The sequence below is a fragment of the Ursus maritimus genome, unplaced genomic scaffold, assembly GCF_017311325.1.
Source record: "Ursus maritimus isolate PB19 unplaced genomic scaffold, ASM1731132v1 scaffold_20, whole genome shotgun sequence".
NCBI classification, from domain to species: Eukaryota; Metazoa; Chordata; class Mammalia; order Carnivora; family Ursidae; genus Ursus; species Ursus maritimus.
This window is the reverse complement of record NW_024424453.1, coordinates 13,362,589-13,384,141: the sequence shown is the minus strand read 5'-3', so window position 1 is coordinate 13,384,141 and position 21,553 is coordinate 13,362,589. Positions and strand designations below refer to the sequence as shown.

The window sequence follows — 21,553 nt, the reverse complement described above, 5'->3', positions numbered from 1 at the left end:
AAGAAAAGAGAGAGAGAGAGAGTGTGTGTGTGTGTGTGTGTGTGTGTACATATATGCTTGTGTATTGTATTTTTTGGCTGATACATATTAGAGTATATGTATGTACACATGTGTATGTATGTGCATATATGCATGTATTGTATGTGTGTGTGTTAGTTTTGAGAGAAGAGTCCTGAGCTCAGTGCCTGACACACAACAGGTGCTTATCAGTCTCTTAGGCTTCTCTGTTACCCTGCCTACTTGTTCTTAGTCATCTTAGGGAGCTTCTCTGCCTATCCTTATATTGGTTTATCTTATTCTATCCTTTGCCATCTTGCTTTCTCTTTCCAGCCAAAATAATCTTTGTTTAGAACATTGCTTAAAGTCATCATCAATAAAGCAAACTTTGCCTTTTATCTATCATATATTCCTTGGGCGCTTATTATCAGGCAGTGTTGTTGGCGTCGTGGATCCATTCTGCCCCCTTAGAGCTCAGTGTCTGGTGTTTCTGGAACCCGAGCTGCCTTATCTCCTTCCCTCGCACTGTGCACCCCCATTTGCTGCAGTTGTGGGTCACTCACAGCTCTGGATGTTGAGGAGAAAGTTATTTCACCTCCACAGGGAAGAGCTTTTCCATCAACTGAGTTAGTCACGGCCTGAGTTGAGTTGTCACTCTGTCTTGTCATCCCTTTCAGTCTCCTCACTGATGCTCTCTTGATGGAGAACAGATGCCTCTCCCTAGCTGTGTGACTCTTACCTATAATGTAAGTCTGTCCAGCCTAGGGCAGCAAGAGTGCTGGCAAGCTTTCTTCCATCTCTTGAATGTCACTGACATGATTAGCTTGTGGAAAAAGTGCAGGTGTGTTTGTGTGTATGGGGTGGGGGCACGGGGAAGGCAAAACAGCAGATATTTGGTGCCCGTGGAAAGTAAACCAACATTCGTTATAAATGTAGATTATTGTGCTACTTAGGTATTTTGGCCCAGTCGAACAAAAATTGAAAATAAAAGCAAAAGCTTAACTGCCTAGCTATTCCCTTGAGCGTTTCCTTGTCTGTCACCCAGTGCCCCCCCCCCCCAAGCTCTGAGCCAGGTCCGTGTTTTTTCTCCTGTTCCAATAAATCCCGAAAGGCTTCTGGTCCTTTGTAAACTGGTGGGGGCTATCAGCAATGGTCTGCAAACATTACCGCCTGAGTTCTGTCAAGCCCTGCGGAGGACTAGCAGGAATACCCAGGTGAATTTGCTTTCACACTGTCACCGCAGTGATGTTGAAGCCCAGGTCTATAAAGATCTAGAACTTGCTGGGACAGGGGTACTTGGAGCCCTGGCCTCTGTCTGTGGTTGTCTGTCTCTAGCATCTTCGTGTGGCTTCTTCATTTTGGTCTGCGTTAAAACATCACTTTCTCAGGCTTTTTCTGTTCATGACATCTGATGCAGCCAAGCTTCTACCCAGCACCCTCCAGCCCCTCACCAGCTTTTATTTTCTTCATAGCTGTTTTCATTATTTAAGATAATAGACATTTTTCAACTTATTATCTCCATCACCCCCTTAAAGGACTTTATCGCTTCATGAGAATAAAGCTCATGCTGAATTAGCGTCTGGCATGCAGTAGAAGCTCAATAGATACTTAGTGAATTTATGAGTGAATCTATTTGTACAATTTTGCTATAGGTTAAAATGTATAGGTATCTCTTAAAATCTTTGCATAAAATTGGATCAACCGTAATCTTTAATTTATGAAATACTCTTATGCAAAGTTGATGCAAGTTTGACTTTAAAAAGTTTAATTCTGTTATTTTTAATCACATTAATAATTTTCCTTAACTCAATAAACGAAACAAAAGGCAAGATAGTAATAAGCTACGTGTAGCTGAATGTTCTGTCCTCCTTCCCACATGCCATCTCTGGCCATCATGTGTCCTGAATCTATTTTCTTCATTCTCCTGCTGTCTTGTTTTATAGTGTTCTGTAACATCTTAGATGTTTTTCTTAAAGTGTGTATCTGTGGTATGTATGTGTATGAAATTTTGTTTTTAAAGCCATATGTGATCTTTTAACAATTTAACTACATCATGCCACATATCATCCATCTTATTGAGTATTGCTACAATTTGTTTGTCTTGATGACTATAACACACCATTGTCTGACCGTTTTAGTTCATTCACTCAGTTTCCTGTGTTTGGGATGTTTCTGGGTTTTTGTCCATGTAAACTATGCTGAGATGTGTATCCATATTGTCTTTTGATGAACATGTGAAAGATTTTCCTGTGGGTATAAATCTAGGAGTTAAATTGCCAATTATAATTATAGAGTGCATGAATATTAAAATAATGGAAACAGTGCCAAACTATATTCCAGAGTGGTTGTACCAATGTATATGCCTATCAATAATGTGTAATGATCTTGTGGTTACAAATCCTCTTCAACATTTTATATTCTCAGATTTTTTAAGTTTTGTGACATGATACTATATTGTGGTCTTGATTTGTGTTTCCATGATAACTGATGATGTGGGCATCTCGTCCTATAATCAGTTATTTCTATGAAATGTCTAGTCATACTTTCTTATTTTTCTGTTGGGTTGTTTATACTATCATTGATTCGTGAAAATTCTTCAAATACTGTTGATACCTGCTTTGTTCGGTGTATATATGGTGAATCGCATTTCCCAGATTATGACTTGTCTTTTCACTTTTAAAGATTTATTTTGATAAACAAAAGTTACTGATTTTAATATAGTCAAATTACTTTTTTTTGAGTTAGTGTTTTTTGTATCAAAAGAAAATTTTTCTATCTCAAAGTCTACACTAATAGTTCTCACAGTATGTTCTGTTAGGGCCACGGGGGTCCTTGACACCCTTTCAGGCGGGCATTGAAAAGCAGCCCATCTTTAAAAGAGTAGTAACATGTTATTCGCCTTTTTTTTTTTTAACGTATTCTGCTGACATTTGTATGAATGGTGCAAAAGCTGTGGTATGTAAAACAAACCTGCTGGGACTTTAGCTCCAATCAAGGCCATGTACACACCTGTCCTGTAGTCACTGCATATACTGCTAAGTATCCTTGATGAAGGAAGAATGTATATTGCCGGCTTGGTTAAATCTCACCCTTTAAATACGTGTCTTTTAAATATTTTGCATTACAGAACAGGACTTGTTCCTAAAGCTTCTGCCAGATAGGATGCTTGTCTAGAGCAACAACACTTGAGTGAATGAGCCATGAGCTGACTTAGATGCTTTTTCCTGGAACGCCAGTTTTACTGGAAAGGATGATACACAAATGACAGTAATTCAGACTGGGGTATTTGGCAGGCATTTTCTCAAAAAATGGGTGAAGCGAGCCTTCATCCAGGAAGACAAATGGCAGCACTTTCCAGTACTTAGAGATCAGTGCCGATGTCAGTACAGTTTCTGACTGTGTATAATGAAGAGCATATTCCGCATGAATTCGGCACGAGCGTACATCTCCAAATGACCAGTGATTCTGTGATGTTACAAAATCTAGCACAGACCAAAGGGTTATTCAGAGACTAGCTGAGACTAAAGGATTTTAATGTAAGAAGCATATTCATTGATGAGGATTTAGATTCTCCATTGCAAACAACCTTTAAGAAACCACCACTTTTTGGGTTTTGGTGTGGTGCCAAAGGAAAAAATCCAGAAGGCTATTAGAATACTTCTTCCTTTTCCTACTACATATCTTTGTGAGACTAGATTTTCTTTAATATGCTTTAATTAAAACTACGTTTTGAAACGGATCAAGTGCAGAAGTGAATATGAAAATCTCTTAGTCCAGATGTTAAAGAGAGATGCAGAAATGTAGAATGTCACCTTTCTAATTAAGACTTTTTTTTGAAAATGTATTTTTCATAAAAATGTGTTGTTATTCATGTTAACATTTGGCTCTGAGTATGGGGAAAGGGGTCTTGAGGCCAAAAGCATGAGAACTTCTGGCTAAAATATATTTTACTATATTTTCGAATAAGGATTTTTGGGGGTTACTTTGCTTATTTTGATGTCAGGCCTTAACTTATAGGTATACCGGACAGCATGTGGACAGTCTGTAAATACCAAAAAAGGACACCAGACCTTTATGAAGAGTAATTAAAATTTAAAAATATGTAAAACTTCCCAGTCTGTCTTTATAACTCCTATAGACCAGAAATCTTCTATTTTGCTTTTTTCTTGAGTTTTTTGGTAAGGTTGTCTGTTTGGTTATTCACCCACCCACGAAACATATGGATTATGCAAGTAATAACCGTCATGTCTTTTTCCCACCTCTGTCTGTGTAAGACCACCTCCTGTGAGGCTCAGGGCCCTGGGCTTCTGCTCTCCAGGTCTCTAGCTGTCGGGCTCACTGGTCTGGCCTGGAAAGACTGGCCTATTTACAGTGTAGGTCACTTATGGTAGTTGGTATTCAGTGGACATATGATGATAGATAACTTGCTACTTGTGTGCTGGCACAATCCCCAATTTTCTGTTGAAATGATAGGAGATGAATTGGGAGAAGTATTAATGGTCCCTTATTTGCAATTTCTTATTTGGCCCTGTGAGTATCAGATACTAACTCAAGAAATTTCCTGTGAGGTTTTAATCTTGCCAGTACCATCTCTGACATCGTAAGTTACTAGCAAGGGTGGGGGAGAGAATTCTGTTTTTATTGAATAGCTGGTACGTGTCGGATACTAACATGTCTCCATTAGTATCTTAGCACCTCTTTGCGGTGATAGCTTTATCATGATCTGTAATGAGTTATGGAACAGGGGGAGAGCATGGAGGCAGAAGAGCTAAGAAATGTAGCTCAAGGTCGCAGAAGATTCAAATTCAGCTGTTTATCTGAGAAGGGCCTGCTTTTTCTACCATATACAATTGCCTCTGTAAAAACCTGAGTGCCCATAATATTGACTGTTTTATGCAACGTGATTATTGCCACTGTTGTGCAAACAAGTGAAGAGGCAGAGCAGTCCTGTACACTCTTGCATCTCCAACTTGTGTTTATGTATGAGTTACAGTTTTTATTGGGCACATTCATCTCTTTAGATCAGAGGGATGGGATAGGTGAGAGGATACTGGATGTGAAGCCAGATGGCTTTTTGCTTCAAGTCCCATCGTTGGCCTTTATTAGCTGCGTTATCGTGTTTGAGTCAGTGAACCTCCCGGGACCCTAGCTTCCTAACTGATAAAACGGAGCCAACAATAGAAGGCATTTCTCAGTGTAATTTGGCTGCTGGAAACATCCAATTTTGATTCTGTGCGAAAGCTTTAAAAGCAGAGGGCTGTATCTATGGGGATTCATTACTTGGAATTGTTAATTAGAAGTCCTGGATCTTGCTGTCATATAACAATTATGTAAAATACCATTAATGGTTTTCTCCTCACCCCTTGACTTCTGGGGCTGTCTTTTGAGACTCTGTCTCTCTTCCTTTTCTATTAGATTGAGTAGTATAAAATTGCTAATATTTGGCTGTTTTTTTTTTAAACCTACAAAAATGGAAATTTCATATGATTAGTACTAATACACTTAATAGTTATTAGTGAACTTACACATGAATGGTTAACAACAACAAAAAATCTGTTATTGTATCATAGGGCTTATGCCAAGTAGTAAGTAAGCCTAGATCTTTGTTATGTTTTTCAAAGCAAACTTTTACTCTGAATTTTCTTTCTGAGATTCTTGATTACACGTGGTAATCCCTACCGGTAGTGAAATGTTTTGTGTTGAAGAAGCACTAAAGGTGAAGAAGTGTCTTCCCCTGTAATGGGCGGGGCTGATACGGAAAGTCCTCTAGAATGGAAAGAGGACTATAGATGTATAAAGAGAGATTTTCTCCCATGAATGCTACCTTTAAGTGGGGAAAACTGGCAAGAAAGTTGGTAGGTATAAAAATGAATTAAGAAAAGACTTAAGAGGTTGCATTTTCTACATTTAAAGAATCATTGGTTAAGAAGACTCCTAGCTTTTTAAAAATACTAAATTTTGTGATTTTTAAAACATTTTTCCCCGGCAGAGTGGGGAGGCCCTTGTCGTTGATAAATGATCCTGTCTCTCTGCCTTCTTTCAGTTACAGTGTTCTTAACAGTTTCTCCAGTAGAGCTCTTGAATAACTTTTTTGCTAGGAAATATACCAGAGTGGATTCTAAGCACAAATGAAATTTTAAAATTATCTGTTAATCTAGACTTTATGAAATTTACTTTACAATTTCTAGAAAAACAAACAAAAATAAGTTCCACAAGTTGTTCTTAGTCCTTGCCATCCACAAATTAAAACTAAAAAAACACCAAATACTTGATATTTAAATGTCGGTCAAGTCTCAGAGGAAGAGATCAGAAGAATCAAAGATCTGAAAAGCCAAACCTAAGACATTAAAAAAACTAAAATAGCAGCTGTGAGGCTTACTTAATTTCTGTGTCTTTCCTTTAAAAATCAATTGTGACTCACCATTAAATCGACACAAGTAGCTCAAGCGTTTAGGTTTCAGAGAAGACTTTAAATGCTTCCTTGCATAAGTATTTTACCTTTGGTTTCAGTCTTTACTGAGTCGGGGCCATTTGTGCTCTTAAGCCAAACCTATTTTGTGTTTTTCTTCAGCATTTCAGTTCTTTACTGGCCTCTTTTAGCTCTGAGGATTACGTCATAGCCCAGCTATATCGGTGCTCTTTACGGCATCCCAAACTGATTTTAACCCACTATCCACACATACACAGAACACTGTCTTTTGTTGTATAAGCAATAAGTTTACAAATTTAAAAAAAAAATTAATGATTTCTTAAAGCCTAATGCATGACCCCTTGGAAGAAAATCCTGCCCCATGCAATTAAAAGGAACATTGGCAGGGAACAGTTAATTGGACTTAGGTTAGTTTTTGAATTTGGAAAAGTCAAATCTCATCTGTAAATCTGTCCCTTATCATTTAATCCATTAAAAAAAAAGAATTTAGGACAACACGAGCACAAACAGCCATTTCACACTGGAATCACAAATATTCTTTAAATATTCTCTGCATTGGAGAGACCTTTTTTTACTTACCAGTTTTTCCAGCCTCTTATCGTCTCTGTAGGCAAGATTGGATCAGCAACTGAATGTAACATCTGATGTTGAGGGAAATAGACTTTGCTCTCTGCTTGAGCTGCTCGTGTTGACCAGTGGGAAACGCTGCATTAGCTCTCAGACCAAAACATTTAAAGTACTCTATGAAATGTTGACATCTCGCCAAAGGCTTGAATGTCAAGTACTACAGATGTCCAGCCCTCTTCGGAGCCTAGTTCTACTATGTGCTTGTATAAGTTGGATATGATTTATGCTTAGGGTTACAAATTATTAAGGCCTGACCAAGCAGTAACTGGTATGAAACTGGGTACAGAGGGAAAAGGGAGAGTGATGGAGCAAGTGAGAGCTCCAGCCAGCAGGAGGCTAGATCTTTCCCATGCCTAGCTGTGACCTTTTCCTGTGAAGCTGTTGTAAGAATAGCTTCTGTGTTTATTGGGAAATATTTTCAAATTGTATTTCACATGGCTTCAAGTAACTCCTTGAATCTTGTTGGAAAATGGAGAAATATTTGAGAGCAGATTAGACCAGAACATTTGCCACTTTCAGGAGCAGGGGAAGAGGGGAAAAGCTGTGCAGGTAGGCGGGTCACCTAGGAGTCTTGATCAGTTTTGATTGAAAGGTCAGGCTGTCTCCATTAGACATGGGTGACTGACCAGTGCATCTTGACCCAGTTCTAGGGGGTGTGCGATGGTACCTGACCAACCTTGAGTTGGTGCTGTTGTGACTCTGATCTTTCTTCAGGTTACCCCTTCTCTTAAATCTGGTTTCCGAGCACCCTGTTTGACCCACATTTCTGGATTCCTTCTTCATTTAACAAATTGTTGCTGGGACTCATTGTTCTTACGTAGTACTCTGGATTAATGTAATCCTTACACCTCTCTCAGGAGGAAGGGGGCCCAAGTCTCCTATACTCTGTCTGCTTTGAACTTACCCAATTTGGACCTGTATCATCAACTTTGCTCATTTTACCACTTTCTTTCCCTTTCTTTTATGATAAGTATGCTCATTACCAGTCATGCCTATTATCATCATCATACAAAACAAAACCCCTCAAAGCTCTCCCTTGACTTAAGCCCTTTTATTAGGTACTACTGTCTATTAGTCATCTAAGCTGTAAACCATCAAATTATCCTTCATGATCTCGTCTGCTCCTACCCAATCAGCAAAGCCTGATGATTTTTTTTTAACACCCAAATATTTCTTGTTTATGATTCCCACTAAGCCTGTATTCTCTACCCCAGTCAACTCCCCAGTGTCTGCCCTCCACTCACCGCTGAGAGGAATCCCTCTAAAATACAAGTGTAGCCATGTCCTTTATGTGGGTCCCTGTCACCGTACAAGGTTAAGTTCATCCTGTTGAATCTCGCAGACCTAGTGCTTTGTGATTTGACAGTCCTCGTCTACCACTGCTTGCCTGCAGCCTGAGCGTTGGTTTGAACTTCCTGCAGATATCGATGGTTCTTGCTTCCTGGCTTGGGCTTATGCCTTTTCCTATACCTAGAATATTTCCTTTTCCCTTTTTTGGGGGTCATCCGGAATTTGAACTGCTTTAAAAAATTTCATGGAGTCATCTTAAAAACTAAATGTTTGACTTCATCCTAAGGATAAAATATCTTTGAAATTCTAGATTTCATGTGTTTATTTTTTAAAATGTGCTAAAATGATGACATAACTATTTAGTAAATTTGTCTGAGTTCAATTTATCCTGACTATTTCTTATACCTGCAGAAGCACTAGTGGCCTTCAAATGCCATTTGGCCCACTTACCCTCTTTTCTGTTAGCCAAAAATACTATTAATCCTTCCACCAGCCTATTCTTACAACCATCTGTTCATCTAATCAGTCAACTCCTATTTATTGGTCACCGTCTGTAAACCAGGTGCTACGAGGGCCTCGGGGTATAACTGAGTTCTTTACCTGTGCTCTTTAATTGTCCTCTCTTTGTTTCTCCCAACTAGATCGGGAGTTGAAGGCAGGGCAGTATCTTGTCAATTTTGTATCTTCAGCACCTATCATTTTTACTCTACCATTAAAAGAACACAGAAGTAAAAATGTGTTGGTTTCTTGTTTTCTTTTTCTTCTAGGATTTACTTGTAACACCTGTGTTTCATAAATGAGACTCGTAAACATTGAAAAGGGACAGAATGAAAGTTGGCTTACTTTTAATTTTGAAGGCTTATGATTTGTATGTAAAACCGAAATGATTTTATAAATATTTAATTTGATAGGCAAGAATAGGTTTGTAATCTGGTAACTGCTACAACTTACTCATATACATAGAAACCTTGAGTCAGATGTGTATATTTTAACCAAAACCAGTACTTGGGACTATGTGATCAAATTTGGTTCAATTTATGATTGCAGTTTTTTTAAAAAAATTTTTTATTTAGAAACATTTTTATTTATTGTGGGAGGGAGAGGGAGAGAGAGAATCTCTACTTACTTATTTATTTAGAGTGTGAGTGCAGTCAAGGGTTGGAGAGGGAGGGGGAGAGAATCTCAAGCAGACTCCGATCTGAGTGATGGGCTTGATGCAGGGCTTGATCCCATGACCCTGAAATCATGACCCGAACCGAAATCAAAAGTTGGATGCTTAACTGACTAAGCCACCCAAGCGCCCCAAGATTTATTTATTTGAGAGAGAGAGCGCACATGAATGTGAGTGTGTAAGTGTTGCTTGCATGAGTTGGGAAAGAGGCAGAGGGAGAGAACCTCAAACAGACTCCTCAGCATGAAGCCTGACCCCGCTTGATCTCAAACCCTGAGATCCTGACCCAAGCTGAAATCAAGAGTTGGACACTTAACTAACTGAGTCACACAGGTACCCCATGATTGCAGTTTTGAAAGGCATAAGCCAAAGCCACTTCGTGAGAATGCCAAAGGAAAAAAAATTTTTTTCCAAGGAATTTGTCCATTTATGATGGTTTTCCATTTGTAAGTTGAATGGAGAACTGAAGGTATTTGGAAACCCAAATCTGTATGTCCATGAGTTCTATACTCTTGGGGAATTATAAGGAGAAAGTATTGATGGAATTCACTAGCACAAAGCTAAGGCCTTAGGGAAACTTGGGGTCATGACAGGCATGATATGAGTAATGAGCTAAATATCAGTCTGTCCTAAGCAGACACAGGGGGCATATTCTCATCAACTAGCTTATTTTAGAAACATACCCCTTTTTTATCTTATTTAAGTTGATCATGTCTATAGTTTTGTACTCTACCAGAAACCACTGAACTAACTGTCCCAGGAGTCTCCCACCCGTCCCCACATTTTCCTCTTGAGGCAATGACAGCATGTAATATGCATTTTGATGCAGCTTAGATCATGTCCCATTTCCAAACACACCATCTATTTTATTTTTTCACCTCTGGCCTTTGTCAGGTGATTATTTCCTCATCCCAAAGCGGATCTTATCCTCCATCACTACCTGTTGAACTCTTGTGCACCCCTTAAAACTCAGCTCAGACTCTGCTGTACATGGAGCTTTTCCTTATCTTACCACTAAGAGCGAGTGAATGGTGACCACCTCTCTGAATTCCTATATGGCTTAATTTGAGTTCTGAGTAGGCCACTTCTCAGACTTTGTACTGTGTCTCAGGTGGTGGTGGTTGTCTCACCTGGTTTTGGGGAAAGGTAAATCTTTTGCCGATGTTCCCCAAGTCTGTTATTCATGGAGTCACTTGGCCAGGAGGGCAGGGGATTTTTCTGCAGCTTTTGTCACCCCATATTGCCAAGGCTGTTCAGGCTGGTTTCCTGTGCTTGGCACATTATTCCCCTTTTGCTTAGCAATCCATAGACACTTTGCCTTCTAAAACTCCAGCTCACTGGAAAAGGGAGGTCTTTTAGGTACAAAAAAGGTGACTGTATATAACCAGTGAGGACCTCCATTATTTTTCCTTCTTTTTGTCCTAGCCTAAGCAATTTAGACATCATCTTATGTATGTATGTGTATATTTAATTCAAATTAATTTAAAATTTTTATCAAAGTCATTCATTTATGTACTTTAAGAAATCAAATAATTTTATAAATCTTGCAATGGAAAATAATAGTCCCTTCCATTTTCTTATGCCCCAGTGGCTACCTTCTTCACATTGTAGCTATTATTTTTAGGTATTAACCCTTGTATTTTTACATAAATGACAGTTCTTGGCTTTTAGTAGAATCTGTTGACTTCTTTGTGTGGAAGATGAAATTTCAGCTCCCTTACTCTTTAGCACTTCTCCTCACCCAGGTAAATATGTTTACAATCTCTGGATAAATCAGTATCACTTAATCATACGATGAGAGCTAAGTAAATATCATTTATGGCTGAGGCTCATCATGTGCTTTGAAAGGGATTGCAGTTCCCCAGCCTGCTCTAGTGATCAGGAGAAATGGTGCCCTTTTGGTCTAATGAGGGCAGGCTTCCCTTATGGTTCAGGCTGCCCATTTTCCCATTTTCAGTTAGTTAAGATATGTAAACATGCTGTATAAATGTTAGCTCTCATTATCACTTCAGTATTATAATTTGAGCCAAACCTTATTTAGTCCAGTTCTTAGCTGTATGTGTATGAATACGTTTAAAAGTATTTTTGCAAGGGTGCCTGGGTGGCTCAGTTGGTTGAGCGTCTGCCTTCCGCTCAGGTCATTATCTCAGGGTCCTGGGATTGAGCCCCATGTCAGGCTCCTTGATCAGCGGGGAGCCTGCTTCTCCCTCTCCCTTTGCCTGCCACTCTGCCTGCTTGTGCTCTCTCTCTCTGTCAAATAAATGAATAAAATCTTTTTTAAGAAAGTATTTTTGCCAACAGCTGCATTAAGAGAAATATATAAAGTCCAGGTGTACGTGAATGTATACAACTTTTCCTGGGTAGATACTTAGTATTATAGCTCAACAGAGGAAAGGTCTGTGGACAAATGCTTAATAATTTTCTGTTCTATTTCACTAGAAAGACCTTTTATCTATTTTAGGCATTTTACTTTTGGCAACCTTTTTTTTTCTTTTTAAATTTATTTGAGAGAGAAGGCACGCATGAGCTGGAGGGGCAGAAGGAGAGAGAGTTTTGAGCAGACTCTGCTGTAAGTGTGGAGCCCGATACAGGGCTTAATCTCTCGACCCTGAGGTCATGACCTGAGCCTAAACCAAGAGTTGGACGCTTAACCCACTGAGCCACCCAAGCGCCCCTTGACAACTTATTTAATAGTAGTTACTGCTATCTTGGAAAAGTCGCATATAGACTATATACATGCTTCCGAAACTACGATTTTATGCATCTAGCTGAAGCTCATCTGCTGTGGAAAGCCATAATTACACCTGATCCTATACCTTGCTGTAGTGTTTTTGTAGTTTTCCCAGAAGGCTTATTTTCTATTTGATAAGCAATGCTCTTGGTTTTATTCATTTTAAAAATGAAGACAGTCATTTAGAAAACAAAAGCTTCTGAGTCCTAAATAGGACAGCTGGGGTTTGGCTTGTGGAGCTGAGGAGACTGTTGGGAGACCAAGTACATGTAAGAAGACACAATCTGAGGAAAAAAACTAACAGGCAGCTGATGGGATGTGGGAGGAAGGCAGTGACTCTCTTTTGTTGGTAAAAATGCTATTCTGGGGAGTGTCCTAGTCCATCGTACTAATTGGTAACCCTCCTGTGTGGCCGTATGACTTAAATATCTACCTAAACTTGTGTGCAAAAGGGGAGTGTGTCTAGGCAATGAGCCAGTGGAGAGAAAGCCCCTCATGGTTGCATAACGATTCACGTAAGAATGTGGGGAGGGGGGTGGTGAGCGCCTGGTGTCTGAACATCTCTGCACCCGTGCCTTTCACAAATGTCTGTCACTGAGCACAGCCCCTTTCCCTGCAGCCTTCCAGTCCTTCCCTAGGGGTCTCAGGCCGTCAGAGCTGGCCCCTGATGTGAAACCTTTGGTCATCTTAGGCTAGCGTTCCATCCAGGACAAAATAAGATAGAAATTACAGCAAATTTGTGCAGCATGGAGACAGAGTCAGAGTTAGATTAATTTGTTCTTTGCAGTTTCCCGCATAATGTATTTAGAAAGTTAAATTTGGGTACACTTGACAGCTCTGCCTCTGATCAGCCAGGAGAACTTGGGCTAGTTCTGTAAATTCTCTAAATCTAGAGAAAAGGGTCTAGTGTCCTCATTAAAGCTGTTGAAAAGTTTAAATGAAGTAGTGTATATTTTCTTACTGTAGTGCCCAGCCAAAATAGGTGGTCAGTAAGTCGCAGGGGCTCTTATTAATATAATCATAGGCTACTTGTTGCTTTACAGTTTTCTCAAAAGTGTACTATCACCGAACGTATGGTAGATATGGAGTGCTAGGCTTTGCAGCTTTCATAAATGTTGATTTCTAAGGAAAGATCCAAATTTGAGAGTAGGTTTTTGGCTCAATGACTGGGTGACTGTGGTTATAGCAAAGTTCTCTCAGATGACATGACCCTACATACAACCCGGGAAAAAGTAGTGCCGAATTATAAACGTATTCTTAGGAGGAAGGAAGCAGGAGGGTGGTGAGCTCACACCTTCAAAGACAGGCACAGCTGATAGAATGCTTCCTGAGTGGGTTAGTCTGTGGCCTGGCTTCCCTGAATCCCTTGCCGAGGAAGCTGGGTATCTCCTTTCCCACCCCTCACCTCACCCAGTCTCTTTGTTCCTTTCTTTTTTCTTTTCTTTTTCTTTTTCTTTTTTTTTTTTTTTTTTAAAGATTTTATTTATTTATCTGACAGAGATAGAGACAGCCAGCGAGAGAGGGAACACAAGCAGGGAGAGTGGAAGAAGCAGGCTCTAGCAGAAGAGCCTGATGTGGGGCTCGATCCCATAACGCCAGGATCACGCCCTGAGCCAAAGGCAGACGCTTAACCGCTGTGCCACCCAGGCGCCCCTCCTTTCTTTTTTCTTAATTGTAGTTGACATAATGATATTATATTAATTTCAGGTGTACAACAGTGATTCAACAATCCTATGCATTTTTCCTTGCTCACCATGTCATCCCCATTTGTCTCCATACAAATGTTACTACAATATTATTGACTGTATTCCCCATGCCTTACTTTGCAACTCTGTGACTTATTTTATAACTGTAAATTTATATCTTTTAATCCCCTTTATCTCCCTCCTCTTCACTCTTGTCAACTCCAGAAATTTTTAGGGTTCCACTGTTTTTAATTAACGTAAGCAAAATGTGTGGTCCTAAAGCCTCTCCATTGCCAGGAATCCCATCCGACTGCTGCCCTGCAGGAAAGACCACAGTGCTTATTATCCTAATGGATTATTTCCTGATGTCTACATGAGTCTGTCATTTTAAAGCCTAGGAGAGGCTAAATAAGAGGAGAGATAAGAAATATTTTTCCTTAGGTAAGAAAAACAAAAGCACATATGAATGAGTATTTTGTAATTTTTTTGTTAGTTCAGCTGACTGGTTATTAATCCATTCTGGCTTTTTGTGGGAAATGACTTAGGTGGGTTGTTTTGTTTTGGTTTTTGGTTCTTTCTTTCTTTCTTTCTCTCTTTCTCTCTTTCCTCTCTTTCCTCTCTTTCCTCTCTTTCTTTCTCTTTTTTTATGACCTGACCTTAAGGGAAAAACATAATGTTTGAATTTGCGAAATGATTTCTTGCCATTTGCCAAACCAGATATTACTTATCAACTCCACGTATGAAGTCTGCTGTTTTCCAGGAGTTAGGATGCTTACCATTCTATTGGGGACACTTAGTTTCAAAAAACAAAATAAAACCACACATGATACAGCTACTTCTGAAATAGGAGAAATGGTGTGGCTTTAAAAAGAAAATGATTGAGAGATTGTAGACCCTTATATCTGTTAAGTTTGGAGTGGTTTCTAAGTGACCTTGCCTGCAAGGCATGTTTATGTAGCTTCTTTCTCTAGCTTTTATTCTACAACTTTAATACTTTTTCTACTGTATGCCAATTGCAATGTTGTATTTAGCTTAAATATTTATAGGATCTTGCCACTGTACCATTTTCTTTTAGGCAGTTGAAACATTTGTTGACCTGTAGTCCTGGGAATATGAGAGCCAGCATGTCTAATCAGTCCAGACTGAGGTCTCTGGAGTAGATGGGCTTAGTTAGAACACTAATTCAGGCACATACTAGCTGTGCAGCCTTGGGGCACATTACTGCACCTCTCTGGGTCTCAGAAGTCTCTTCCTTGGAATGATCTATACAAAGGCAATAATAATATTTACTTCAAAATATTTGTTTTATGCCTGGCACATAAAAGAGTAGAATTAATGTTGTTTTCCATTAGTATTATTTCCTTGATGGAGAATTAAAAAAATCTTGAAGGGAACTTGATTTTAGGGGGTTTCTTATTATCTCTAAAAAGTAATGATTGCTTAGAGCATGATTTTGAAATTGAGCTTAACTGTAATATTTATGCGTCTGTATCTTATCATAATTGTCCTCTGGCCTGTGTTCAGGCTGCTGTTAAGTGTCATCTGGACCATTAGCATAGATGAGATTCATACAAATTTCAAATGCCAACTTTGTTTTCTATGCTATAACATTTGAATGGTAGCTAATATTTGCTGCTTCCTTTCCCACCTTTCCTCTCTAATTTACTTTAAGCATTTTGTATGCAGACAACATAAGAATCAATTTGTTTTGGCCTCAAGTTCAGTTTTTCCGGCATGCAGCTGACTCTCTTTTTTATAAAATACAAGCTAGTGAAGGTGCAGACCCAGTATCTATACCATTCCAATCTGTGGGTCTTTATGGTGCCCCGAGGCATTTATAGGCCAACTTTTGGGAGTCCTTATCATTCAGTGGCACAAAGTGGAAGTTCTTATACTGCCTAAGACCACCCTGCAATGCATCAGAAAGATCTGGAAGCTACATGGTAGCTCGCTAAGACGTATAATCAAATACTCCAGAGCCTCACAATCATTATTTGTAATGAAATATTCCCACTTCCTTCAGTTTTGTTGGTTGGCTTTGCTGGCACAAACGTTTTTAGTATGTTCCATTATGTGTGCTGCTTATAAACCAGGTGAAGAAAATTTCTTGTTGTCTTCTTGAAGGAGGAACAAAAGATTGATTAATGCAGTGTGCAGTCTGGGAATGGCCCTGGGTCAAGTTCCAAGGTGCCCCTTGAAGCAGGAGAATGAAAATTTTCATTTTCTAAAGCTGCTGCTTTTAGAGTGACTAGTAATCTTCAGGGCTGTGACACATCCTGAGGAACTTGGGGATTTTGTTTATTTCCACCTTTGTTCACTTTAGCTCTAGCATCAAAAACTGATGCGCTTTGGTGTTTTTAGGGTCTTTTGGGACAAGTCTTTGGGTCCGCCCCCTGCAGGGTAGAGAAGGTGTGGACAAGGAGCTCTGGAGTCGGGTGTGTCTGTGCTGCTCTTCCCCTTTGCCGCCTGTGAAACGGTGCTGACAACGGCACCTCCCTGACAGGGTTGCTGAGCGAATGAGGTGAAATGGTACACATGGAACACACAGTTTGTGTCATGAAGTATAGTTAATAAAGTCTAGTACTATTTGTATTGATTTTTTTTTCAAATTAAGGTAATAGTATTCTCAACCCCACCCCTCCTTAATAGGCATATTTTAGAAACAGACGCTAGCATTTTGATTCCTGGGGCAGCCAGCCATGTTCTATAGCTGCATCAGAGAGCGTGCAAATAAATAGCACCTGACACTTCATGCCAGTGGTCAGGTTTGGGGGCTTTTGGTGGGGAGGGTGGACAAAAGGGCAGAGAGTGAGGTTGAGATGATACTGCGATAATAGGCTTTTTACTCATATGCTCAGTGGCTCAGTTAATGCCTCAGGTGTTGTTGTTGTTGTTGTTTGTTTTTTATTTCTTTTTAAGTAGGCTCCACACTCAGCGCAGGGTTCAAACTCAGGACCCTCAGATGAAGAATCGCATGTTCCACTGACTGAGCCAGCCAGGTGCCCCTCTCCACCCCATTGCCTCAGTTTTAATGAGCATATTTGGTTACCTAAGATCCTTTCCTCCTTAAAATTTTCACACTTTTTTTTTTTTTTTTTTTTGGCAGTTCTTACAGTGTCTTTCTAAAATCTGTGTCCAGACTCTGGTTCTAGCAACATGTTCTAAAACTGTATGTGCGTGCATACTTTTTTGTTTTGTTTTGAGCAGCAGACTACAGTTTTTTCTTTTGAAATCTTAAATAGAGGCCTACTGGGTAAAATAGATAGAAGTATATCTTTGCAGATAGAGACGGGGGAGGAGTTAGCCTACCTGTTCATTCTCTACAATTGCCCCCATAATATGTCTGTGATTCCCTGTGGTTAAGGAATGCAGCTTGAAAACCATATCATTCTGGAAGATGTATTTGTTGTAGAATAAGTGTATCCCACAAGTTGCAAACACGGGTTTCCTAGATGTTTTAGTAATTCAAAACCCGTGAATTGAGACCAGTGCTATGAACATCTGACTTTATTTCAGAAATAGGTTCTCCTTTTGAATTGTGGTAGGTTTTTCTTATTACCTTTAAGATTTGAGGAGAAACTTTCTGACCAGAAGTACATCATTGCAGGAAATACTTTTGAAAAGATTTCATTTACCAAAGGCTTAGCCAAAACCAATTTGGTTAGGGTGATCTTATAAGTTATTAAGTTGGGACACTTTTGAGAGTGAAACAGAGTGTTAATTATAATTACATTGGGGCTGCAGGAGTGAACTGGGGCTGCCCTATACAAACCAGTACATATGTTTACCGTAAGATAGGCACCCTTCGGATAGACAGAATAGATTTTTTTTTTTTTTTTAATGTAGGCTCCACTCCTAATGTGGAGTCCAGTGACGTGGGGCTTGAACTCATGACCCTGAGATCAACACCTGAGTTGAAATCAAGAGTCAGATGCTTAACCAACTGAGCCACCCAGGTACCCCTAGACAGAATAGAAATTTTGAATAGCTAAAATCTTGGTAAGCCCAGGAATTATTTGAAACCTTAAAATGAGCCTCAGGACAAACAGGTTCAACCCTGTCCCTCTTTGCAGTGAGTGCTGCTGTGAGAGAGGATTGGCATCTGTTATGAGCCCAACTTAACGAGCCTCTTCTATGTATAAATACTCTGTGCTCACTTTAGGAGGATTCTTTGACCAACCACTGAAAAAACACATTGCTTTTCCAAACAAAAGTTTAAAGAGTCTTGGCTTACAGTGTAGGCTCATTGCATTCTTTTTTGGCTCTATTTTTCCTCTGATTCCTTCATGAATCTGACAGAGTTAATCCATCCTGTTCTCTCCCTTCTGTAATCCCTATGTTATTTGGAATCAAATCCCTTTTTTGTTGTGATAAATATTTCAGATTTGTGCACACTCTAGAAGGGGACTTTGGGATTTTCTATTCTTTGGCCAACTGCAGCATTCAGCTAACTGCCGGGGAGGTAGTGGTTCCTCACTGTATTCATGATGGATGGGCTGGGGAGGTCGCTGGCAGGGTGGGGGTAGCAGAGTAGGAGTGTGTTTCTGTGGTAAAAAGAACGAGGGCTATTCATGTTTAATGGACAGCGGTGTTTGGACATGGAAAGAGGAGCCAAAAGTCATCTTATCTAAAATAAACTTCTGTTCACCTCTTCTTTACTTCTTCGCCTAGCTCTACAAATACCTTGTTTAAAACTAGCTTTTAATGACTATTTACCTAAGTACAACTCAGTATTGGCCAGCTTTGTTCCATGGTGATCACTGTCCTGAGTACGTAGGGTTAGGACCTCATCTTAAAAAAGGAATAAACTCATTATTTGTGTAAATGACTGTAGGCATTTTTCCCTATTCAGATTACCATCTCTGTTGTGGTTGTACTCACACTAAATTATACTCAAAGCTAAGACATTTACAGCATACTCAACCTTGGCCTTTATCCTGAGGGCAACACAACCATGACGCTGGTCTTCTGCAGACTGAGGTCTCTGAGGTCACGGAAGTGTCTCGGCCCTTTCATTCTGTGTGTTTCAGTCAGGCATGGCCTGGGGATCCCTGTGTGTTTAGTGACTGCAGGACATTGGCTTTGATTCTTTTAGGGTTACATCTAGATCTTCAGAGCCGTGTTTGTTTACGCATTTAATCCTAAAATGAGAGAGGTGGAATTTGCTGAACTACGTTATACTTTTTCTCATCCTCATTTGAAAATAACACGTGTGCAATAAGAATAAGGAGAAATTTTGCATGTATGAATGTTGAAGAGACAAAAAAAAGGCGGAGGTGGTAGCGATGATGGTAGCATATAGGCAGCCACTATTATATATGAATATCAAAACTAGTTTCTAGTCTGCCTAATTGGATATAAGGAATTTGATAAAATGCTTGCCAAATTGAATTGAAATGGTAGTCAAACGTAACTTACCTAGAAATGTGAGGTGGGCGGGTTGGTGATGAGGAAGCCAAACTGAATGGCCACTACTTGGTAGGCAACTCACTGGGATACAGTGGAGAAATGGCCGTTAGTTTTCTTACCTCACTTCTGTTAGGAAGGTTGGTTGCTTACCCTTAGGATAAAGCCCAAATGCCCACATAATTCCTTAAATCGCTAGTTGTTAAGATTCTCAGGAATGATCCCAAACTTCCACCCTTTAAAGCCCAGGAATATATTTGTTAGCAGGCACGTTAAAGTTGGAGAATCACTAGTAAACCAACAATTTGTAGCAGTTTGAGGTTGTGAAGACCTTTCATAATATGCTGAAAGCCAAAATGTACAAACACATTTTGTACAATAGTAGGAGATTGGGAAAGCCCTGATAAAGTACTCTGATATTAACTAAGTATTTTAATTTTCAGAATATATCCTACTAGAATTACTAGATTCTAAGTCCTACACCAGTGATTGTTTTGTTTTGAGAATTTGATGATGATTTGTCTGCAGTAGCATGTGTCGCCTTGGTCTGTGGTTTGCCATTCGTTTTCTTCTTGGAAATGTCACACCCTGAAATTTCTAGACATCAGTCCTGGGCTCTGTGATGAATGCCACCATGGTACCTGCAGGGCAGTCCTGACACCTGCTTGCTCAGCCATAGACTTGATGTGGAAGAGGTTCTGATAGTCCCCCATCCAGCCAGAAGGGTAAGATGAGAATTTAGTGAAGACTAGTTCTTCCAAGTTGTTTGCTTTAAACAACTTAATTAAAAAAAAAATTATTAAGGCATGCAGAGGCAAATTAGAAGATGTAGAAAAGTGAAAAAAAGAAAGATCATTGAGAAATTTATCCTTGGGTAACCAGTTATTTTGTTGTAAATGGTAAAATAGGAGGAAAGAAGGGTCATTTGGTGACTGACACAAGGAGGGAGTTTATGTCCCCTACTTATGTACTATGATGATAATAGTAGCAATACTAATAATACCTAACATATATTGAGTTTTTGTAACATACCAGATACTCTTCTAAATTCCTTATTTATATTCACTCATTGAAACCTGATAACTAGTGTATGAAGTAAATTCTGTTCATGTACCCTAATAAAACGAGGACAGTGAGGCACAGAGTGGTTAAGCATTGGGCCCAAGGTAACACACTGGTAAGGTTTTAAGTTGCAGCAGGGGGATGCGATAGTTTTGGTCTTAAACTTGTCCCTTCTACTGGTCCTCTAGGATGTTCGAAAAACACTGCTGTGGGTGGTGGTGGTGGAGAGGAGACCCATGCATAAAGGTGTTAGGTTGAGGGATGAGGGGTTGGAAATTTTTGCTGGGTCAAGTGGGCACAAAGATGGATCAATAACTCCGGAGCATGTACAGGTCCTAGGCTTTTAGGACCACCCCATCACCTTTTAGCGATCTGGCTGGCTAATCACCAGCTTCACCCGGAAATCCCTCCCATTCCATTGTCATCGACATGTGGCACTGCTGAAAGAATGCCTGCTGATTGGAACCTTCCCAGCTTGCCTTGAAATTATGGGCATCTGTTTAATTTTAAACAGTACATTCTCTTGGGGCGCTTGGGTGGCTCAGTCGGTTGAGTGTCCGACTCTTGATTTCAGTTTGGGTCATGATCTCAGGGCGGTAAGATTGAGCCTTGCATTGGGCTCCGCGCTCAGTGGGGAGTCTGTTTGAGTTTCTCTCCCTCAGTGCCCCTCGTGCCACCCCCCTTGCGAGTGCTCTCTCTCTCTCAAATAATTAATCTTTTTTTTAAAAAATAAACATTGCATTCTCTGTGAACATTCACAAAGAGGTTGAACCTGAAGGAAATGTATGAGGTGGCCTTCACAACTTGTGATAGTGAGGGCCAACAGAATCATTGGTCACTGAGCCTTTAAATAATAGTTGTTTGTAAAGTTGCCTTGTACTTTGATCTTGAGTTTAATGCCATTTTGGGTCATACTGACTTTTCAAAATGTCATGAACTTTGCATGTTTCATCATTTATTTAATTTTCCTTAAAATTATTTCCCAGAACATTAGTGGAAAATTTTTTTTAAAGATTTTATTTATTTATTCCACAGGGATAGAGACAGCCAGCGAGAGAGGGAACACAAGCAGGGGGAGTAGGAAAGGAAGAACCAGGTTCATAGCGGAAGAGCATGACGTGGGGCTCGATCCCACAACGCCGGGATCACGCCCT

General features: G+C 39.8%; 1 protein-coding gene across 3 annotated transcripts in view; it reads right to left on the bottom strand.

The window, feature by feature from the left end:
- Positions 1-21,553, bottom strand: part of P2RY14 (purinergic receptor P2Y14) — a 56,106-nt gene that overhangs the window by 19,433 nt on the left and 15,120 nt on the right. Inside the window, exon 1 of one of the 3 annotated variants that reach the window (XM_040636675.1) lies at positions 7,007-7,136. The exons of the other annotated variants lie outside the window; for them this stretch is intronic. The gene's annotated coding sequence lies outside the window, so the exon portion shown is untranslated. Of the gene's footprint in view, positions 1-7,006; positions 7,137-21,553 lie in introns of those variants that run through there. 3 annotated transcript variants of the gene reach the window in all.